Source organism: Herpailurus yagouaroundi, unplaced genomic scaffold (genome assembly GCF_014898765.1).
Source record: "Herpailurus yagouaroundi ecotype Mexico unplaced genomic scaffold, PumYag 187, whole genome shotgun sequence".
NCBI lineage: Eukaryota > Metazoa > Chordata > Mammalia > Carnivora > Felidae > Herpailurus > Herpailurus yagouaroundi.
In genome coordinates this window covers 11653428-11661657 of record NW_024412418.1, presented here as the reverse complement: position 1 = coordinate 11661657, position 8230 = coordinate 11653428, and the positions used below count along the sequence as shown (strand labels likewise).

The 8230-nt window shown below is 38.8% G+C and overlaps 1 non-coding gene across 1 annotated transcript; it reads left to right on the top strand.

The window, feature by feature from the left end:
• The first annotated feature begins 7320 nt into the window (after positions 1 to 7320).
• On the top strand, positions 7321 to 7487 carry LOC121044003 (U1 spliceosomal RNA). Its single transcript, XR_005797061.1, has one exon. It is a non-coding gene; the product is annotated as a U1 spliceosomal RNA (small nuclear RNA).
• The last annotated feature ends 743 nt before the right edge of the window (positions 7488 to 8230 follow it).

Here is an 8230-nt window from a genome sequence, read left to right as displayed (position 1 = left end):
GTGCCTACCTTAGACTGCAGTTTCTTTTTTCTTTTTTTTTTTTTTTTTTTTAGACTGCAGTTTCTAGAAACAGACCATAAGAGAAAGATTTGCATGAAGGTTTATTAAGGAGTACTCTTGATCAACAGCCCTCACTGGTGATGAAAACAGGATTGGTCAGAAGGAGACACCAAACTGCAATTTGATTTCAACAAAAGCCTTGCCAGTCCCTCAGGGAATTCTGGAGCTAAGGCAGCCTTTCAGAGGTGCCCCAAATTGAGGCAAGAGTGGACATTTCTACTCACCCACCAACTACTCAGAGAAAGAGAATTTCCCCTTGGGGATTTGTGTATACCGTGGAAAGTAAGCTTTCTTTGCTTTTAAGTTTATTCAGAGAGAGAGGACACACATGCATGAGTGAAGTAGGGGTAGAGAGGGAAAGAGATGCAGAGAATCCCAAGCAGGTCCCACACTATCAGCATGGAGCCCAAAGTGGGGCTTGAATCCACAAACCAGGAGATCATGACCCGAGCTGATTCAAGAGTCCGACCCTTAATTAGGGCACCTGGGTCCCTCAGTCCGTTAAGCATTAGACTTCGGCTCAGGTCATGATCTCAGGGCTCCTGGCTTTGAGTCCCAGGTTGGGCTCTGTGCTGACAGCTCAGAGCCTGGGGCCTGCTTCAGATTTTGTCTCTGCCTCTCTCTGTCCCTCCCCTGCTCACACTGTCTCTCTCTCTCTCTCTCGCTCAAATATAAATAAAACATTAAAAAAAAAAAAGTCAGATGCTTAACCAAGTGAGCCACCCAGGCACCCCAAGTAAGCTTTCTTTGGCAGAGGAAATTCCCCAAGTGGAACTCAGCTGTGATCCTCAGCAGTCAACATTTCAGCCAACTAGGAATACGGGCATATGCTCTCGAAAGATGTACCACAGCATTCATCACGGTGCCTTAAATCAACATGAGTTTTCTGATCTATAAAATGGAGCTAATAATCCAATCAAAGGTCATAGATGGTAAGTCGTTTATTAATTTTGAGGGGGAGAACGAACACCTTAAATAAATCACACTAGGAGGCTGAGTTGGGAAATGTATTTATGTGTATGTGCACACATCATCTCCCACAAATAAGGTTCTCAATGTTACTGTCATTATATTTCATAGAATATACCTGTGTGTAGGTATTAATATGAGAACTTTCACTTCAATGTCTTCTAGAAAGCTGAGGTAAAAGAAAGTTGATAGCTTGCCTGCTAATTTCTACACAAGGAGATTCTTTTTCTAAAATGCATAACCTTCCTGTCACTCCTCTGTGTGGAGCTTCTTCACGTCAAATTCCATGAGGGAATTCAGGTAAGATAGAATCAACCAGAATGTCTCATGTTTTGTTTTGTTTTTGTTGGTTTGTTTACCCTACAAGTTGCTTTTCGCCTCTTTTGAGGTCTCAGGTTTGTGTACCCTCCATTCTCCAGGAGGGGGGAAAGAAGACTGCATGTTCTGACAAGTCCTTTTAAATTAAAAAGGGAGTGAGTTTAAAATAGAAAATGTAATTTTAACACATGCAGATATCCCCATGCTGAGAAGACAATTCTATTGTATTTTTCCAACATGAAAAAAGGAAAAGAAAAAAACACAACGAGACAGAGAGTGTAAGGAAAATAAAATTAGGCCATGTTAGTTAGAATGAGCACAAGCAAGTCCCTTAGCAAAGCGGACAACACGCCCTCCTGCCCGGTGCGCAGCAGCCCATAAGGCGTCCGTTTTCGCTGATCATCACGTACCGTGGAGATATCCAAATACGATATTTTAGATCCGAATGAATAATACTGCAATTTTTCTCTCAAAGTGACTCAATACAATCTGACACATACCATTAGGTCGAAATTTCGGAAGTAGTTTTATTTCCGTTGGATGGAAGCTGGCATGTTTATTTTGTGTTTTATCATTTTTTGGGTGAGATGATGACTTATCCTTTTAGAGTGTGCTTGTGTTTACGTGTGTGTCTGTGTGTGCAGGCTTGTGTGTGCGTGTGTGATTCTGGGAGACACTAGAATAGAAAAAACTCAGAGCTGCATGCACCCTCTTTTTATTTGACAGCAGAGACTTCCCAACTCATTTCCAACAGGCTTCTTCTGCAACAATTGTCACAGCAACAATATTTTCTGTATAGCAAGGAGATTTCCCAATTCACCTATTTCAGGAAAGTCTGATTTCCAGCTTAACAAAAAATGAGTACAGTCCCCTGGCTGTCTGCAAGAGAATCATGGAGAAGTAGAATTTAACAATAAGCATAATCTACAAAAGACTGTTTTACCTAGACTTGGTGTCACTGATGCTAAACAACCTGTCTACCTTGGTTCATCATTCCGCTCACCTATGGAACTATGCATGCCTGTGTAGACATTTATGGTTTCCACCTGGCCAAAACAGATCCTCTTTCTTCTGGAGCAACACTCTGATATCCCTTTGGTGAAACATTCCTTCTCCATCTCAGTCCTTCAGATTACCCTGACTTTAACCACAGTTATGGAAGCCTAGCCAAAAACGGACATTATTTTACTTCATAGGTTTAAGTTACCTAATGGCATTTATTCCAGCCTTTTGCTAGAATTATCCAGAAAGTCAAGCTCTCTTTTCACTGGGATAGCTGAACCTGTAAGATAGTTGCCAGATGCTGATGGCCATCTTAATATCATCATAGCACAGCAAGGAAAGAGCCTGCCCAAGACTTGAATCAAGAGAGAGGAAAGCAAAGATGAAGACAGATTAAGTTGCGTGACGTGGAGCCCCTGGACTCAAGCACGCTCCAAAAAATTCAATCGCCATGCTTTTCAGTTATGTGAGCTAATCAGCTCCACTGTTTGGTGTAAGGCAGGTGAGGTGCTTTTGTTTTCCACTTAAAATTGAAAAAAAAGCCTGACGACTTCAGCTTATATATGACATATATTCATTAGTCACTAAAAACTATTTAGAGTTTGGAGGAGCTCCATTTCCACATCACTAAGATGTGACTAAGATTTAGACCACAGTGGTCTAAAATCTGCCTGTCCTGTCTCTGATTGGAAGACATTATAAGACTGTTTATTCTAGGATTTAGAGAGACACGCTTGCCAAACAATATAAACTGCAACTCCAATATATAAATATGTTCAAGATGAAGGTGTCATTTTACTCTCTACTTAATTTTACTCCGTGTTAACCCCTCAATTAACTCTAAGCCAGATAAGAAGAGTGTTACATATTGATCACCTCATTACCCCACCAAACCCCAACTAGATGATATGTATAAAGACACCCAGATGAACAAAACCATAACTAGGGAATACCGAAGACCTTGCCATGTCTAAAGTATAGGACACAGTGAAAAATGGAGGAACTGGGGCTAGGTATGTAGGCAGGGATGAAACTGTAAAGGGCCTTCTGAGCTATCAAAGGTGTGGGAACTCTGTTGTAAATCAATGTGGAACCATCAAAAGATTTTTAAGTACTGATAGCTACAGATATTTTCCAAAAAATACTCCAGCATGAATGTGAAAAATGAAATGGAGGGTAAAGGAAAAAAGACAGAGAAACAGTATAAAGAGCTGGTATCATTATCCACATAAGTGTCAGGAAGGCACCACCACAGACACAACATCTAGCCCAATACCCGATACCCCAAAGACATCAGTGTCTGTGTGTGTGTGTGTGTGTATGTATGTGTGTAAGAGAAAAGAGTCAGAAAAAAATAAAAAGAGAAAAGAGTCAGTAAAAGAAGGAACACTCCAGATAAAAAAGAATGAGAGAAACATAGTAACAGTAAGCCTGACATTAGAAGGCCATCAGAAATTCCTAAGCTTAAGAGCTCTGTTTTTCACATTTGCTAGTTTCATAGTTGAAACTATAGGCATGGGTTAAGTTTCATAAGAGTAAATTATTCAGTTAACATTTACTGCGATCCTTTGTTATGCCAACTGTCATTCTGGAGGGTGGATCTTGTTTTAGGATCTAGGCCATGGGCTTGCATCATTTAATAAGTACACACAATGAAGACTGAGCTGGAATGATTAGAAAACCAAAAGAAGGAACTGTGGAGGATGGTGCATTGAAGGTCCAAGGAGGAAAAGTTTCAAGAACTCTGGGAGTCATTAAGTCTCTTAATCATTAAGAGTGTCAAGTTTCACAAAGGGATTAATAACTTAATAAATAAAACTTATCCTTTGTATTGGTTAGGAAGTCAATGATGTTCCAAAGTAGAATAGCAGATTATGAAGGCAAAAAAAAAAAAAGTCAAGGGACTATGAGTGAAGAAAAAATGAAAGTTTCTTAGAAAATAAACTTTAAAAAGGAGTGAATTTTTATAAGCTTTAAAATTTCAGTAGGAGTTCACTGAGAAAAAAAAAAAAGAGGGAGAAAACAACCCAACCCAAGTAGAGTTGCAGTCAGATAAGGAGAAACTGTTTAACCATTTAGGTATTATATACATGTGCACTGAATTTTAAGACCAAGGACAGGACAAATCTCTTTTCTACCTAGAAAATAGCTCAGGGGTGCCAGGACCAAATAAAATCTCTGCTTCATTCTCCTCATCTGTAAAATGGGATACTAATATTCCCAACTCACAGGCAGTTGTGAAGATAGAATTGATGAGTGTAAAGTACTCAGAACATTGCCTGGGTTAAAGTAAATATTCTGTAACAGCTGTTAATGTTGTTCTAATTATTATCATTATTATTATTATTAAGATAATGTCTAGCTCTTTTGGGCATTAGCAAACCTGAATAATTTCCACTTCCAGAGTTATCAACCATATTGTTCTTGCCTATTTTGTATATTACCATACATAGAAGGCATAAATTTTATAAAAACTGAGGTGCTATGTCATATAAGACATATGACTCATGTCATTTGTAAGAATATAATGACATTAACAATTGTGCTTTTTAATTTAGAGAAATTTTAAGTTTTAATATAAAAAGGGAGAATTTTATAATAGGCTAGAATGCATGAAATTAATAAAGAGGTTTTTATACTGTACCCTAAGCACTATAGATTCTAACTATAAAACCTATAATTTTCCCATTTTATGTTTCATTAATTCAGAGAAAGACAGACTGTGAGGGTAGAATGCATAATGGATATGACATGAATCTAATCAACATGTGTTGTTATCTGGAGGAATAAAAAGAAAAATAATGTAAATTATTTTAAATGATTTCTGTTGGCTGTGTATTCTTAGCAGAAACCCCATATCTGTGACAAACTAGTTCTATGACATTGGGAAAGTCACATGACTTCTTTGTTTAATAGTAAGTTTGAGGCATTATTGGACTCTCATATCATGAAATCTTCAGGGCACCATTAAAACAACAACAACAACTCTAAAAACAGGTGCTCATTACCAGTCCACTGGCAATCCCAGCCACATTCTGTCTGAAGGCCAGGGACAAAATCATACCAGGTGGCATCTGATCCAGTTAAAATACACACAGCAGCTCAGTAAAGTGCTTATAATTGAAAGCTTTTAGTAATACCAAAAGCCCATGACACCTCCTCTGTCTTTTGGAAGCTGATCTCTCCTTAATGTTATCTTTACTGAGAGCATAATGTATGGATAATGAGTCTCAAAAACTATTCCTTAACCTTGAGCTGAGTAGCTGGCCTTTAGCAGTCTACATGGACACATACAGATGTAACACCATGTAAATATCTACAACTACTTGGCAACCCTGGTGGAATTCTAGAAACATAGTGTCTTGGACTTAAAAGGACATCCATAAATGCCTGCTAAAAGAATGAATATATCTACATGGGGCATAATATATAGACTAGTAAGATCAGAGGATTTTAAGCTATTCCAACTTCAGATCAAATACCAACTCTAACTATTCTAAGGTTACATTGGGAAGACTGCTTCCACTCTCTGAGCCTGTATCCTCACCCATGAAATGAGGATGATAATACTCACTCTGGGATGTGCCATGAGGCTGAAATAATGTTTTTATGGATGTAGGTATGTATGTATGCATACATATATATTTATACCCATAATGGCCAAGATTCTAGATTAAAACTTTTCTAACTTTCAAAAATCAATTCTAGCTAGTTTAAGCAAAGAGAGGACAGCTTTAGAATTCAGGGATTTAAAGCTAGGTTTTAAGTAAAAACAGATACAGGGAATAAATGTCAAGACTCTATCTTTGATCTCTTCCTCCTTCTCTGCACCTGCTTTATACTCCATTCTTTTTTCCTAGAGAATCACAATTCTGGAGTTTGCATATTACTCTTCCAACCACCTCCAGACTAACAGACTCTGAATCTTAACTTCATTTGCAAATTCATGGAAAAGAGAATCTAAATGTCCTGGTTTCAGTAAGATGTCCATCCTGGCTCAGTTTGCAGTGACCAGAAGACAGAGTCATGTATTACAAAAGTGACTGTTGAGAGGATTGTAGATCAGATTGGAGACAGGCTTTCCAGATGGAGAATCATTGTGAACTGAACAGATGCATCATAAGCTTGTAATCAGTCTCTAAATTGTTCTCCAAAAAGCATTCAAAACAGAAATAAGATATGTAAGGTACCTGACAAAATGCCCAGAAAATAGCAGGCATTGATAAGAGGCCATAATTATTATAAAGATGAAATATAAAGATAACCTACATCTATATCTTCATTGAATTAGCTTTCACTGAGCCCCATATTACAATTTAGACACTGGGCTTCTGCTGGGACTAGTGATGTGACAATGTCTGCGGCCATTAGGATGCTCATTGTCACCCAGAACCAGGTGACTGCCTTGTTCATCTCTCCTTACTACTCCCAACATTGTCCTTCACGCAAAGATTTCTCTTCCCAAGACATAGTAATTTTGATATGTTATACAACTCAAAAGAAATGTTCTTTCTATGCAATTCTCACAGTAAATTAATCTCATCTTGATAAGAAAGCAAGCATCCTGACTTGATTTGGAGTAACTCCATGCTCATGTTACTTTCATACAGATATCCCAAAGGCCTTTTCAAAGGGGCATTAGTGTTGTGAGCCTACATCCCACTACTGCAAAAAATGAATCAAAGAGGCAACCAAAAGTCCCTCTTACTGATAAGAGACAGACTGGGTTAGTGGATACCTCGTTCCCTTCTCCATCCAATAAGGACTCCCGTGATAAAACTCTGAATAACTGGAAAGTCTCATGTAATCAGAATTACACATCCATTAGCCATAATGTTTAAAACAAATCACCTGTATCATGTTGTCCAATTAACACAGATTAAACACAAATACCCAAGATGAAACAGAAAAATAACTGGTCTTAAAATATAGTAAATATGGAGGAAGAGTAGAGAGTTTTCATGGAAGCAGTTCAGTGCCTGAGCACAGGGAGATACCATGACCATGAAGGTGGTTTTCCCAGGAGGGAGGCTTATCCACTGCAATCCAGATGTGCTGACCCCTGCGATTTCCCCAAATGTGGGAAACTCGACTGCCTAAATTTGTGGTAGTGGGGGTTCTGTTCATGTTTTCCCCTCATGATCAAATGTTCAAAAAAGAAAAAAACATACAATAAATATGGGTTCCTGGCCTGAATTCGCTGTCCTCTGCATGCATGCCCTTGTAATAAGCCTCTTTGTCCTCACTTGTCCTCAGTTTTCTCTTGAAGAAAGAGGGTCTTGAATTTTAAATTTTCTATGATTCCTTTCTTTTTAAAGTTTATGTATTTTGAGAGAGAGAAAGAGAGAGAAAGTGGGGGAGGGGCGGGGGGAGAGAGAGAGAGAGTGAGAGAGAGAGAGAGAGAGAGAGAGAGAGAATATCCCAGGCAAGCTCTTTGCTGTCAGCACAGGGCCCAATACGAAGCTTGATCTCCAAAACAGCAAGAGATCATGACCTGAGAGGAAATCAAGAGTCAAAATAACTGACTGAGCCACTCAGGCACCCTTTTTCCTTTTAATTCTAAATCAAACATTGTGTCACATTGGCTGTGAAGGTACCAAGTTCTGTTTCCTTCTCTTATTTTTTGATAACATTAGTATATGCATACGGTGGAGAATTTAAAAAACACAGATATAAAACACAGATATAAAAAATAACCCAAACTCCAGAATGTCTGAGCAGCTCAGCTTGTTAAGCGTCTGACTCTTGATTTCAGCTCAGGTCATGATCTCACAGTCCTGAGATCGAGCCCCATGTCAGCTCCACACTGGCGTGGAAACTGCTTGGGATTCTCTCTCTCCCTCTCCCCCTGCTCTTCCCCTTCCCTCTCTCTCGCTCTCAA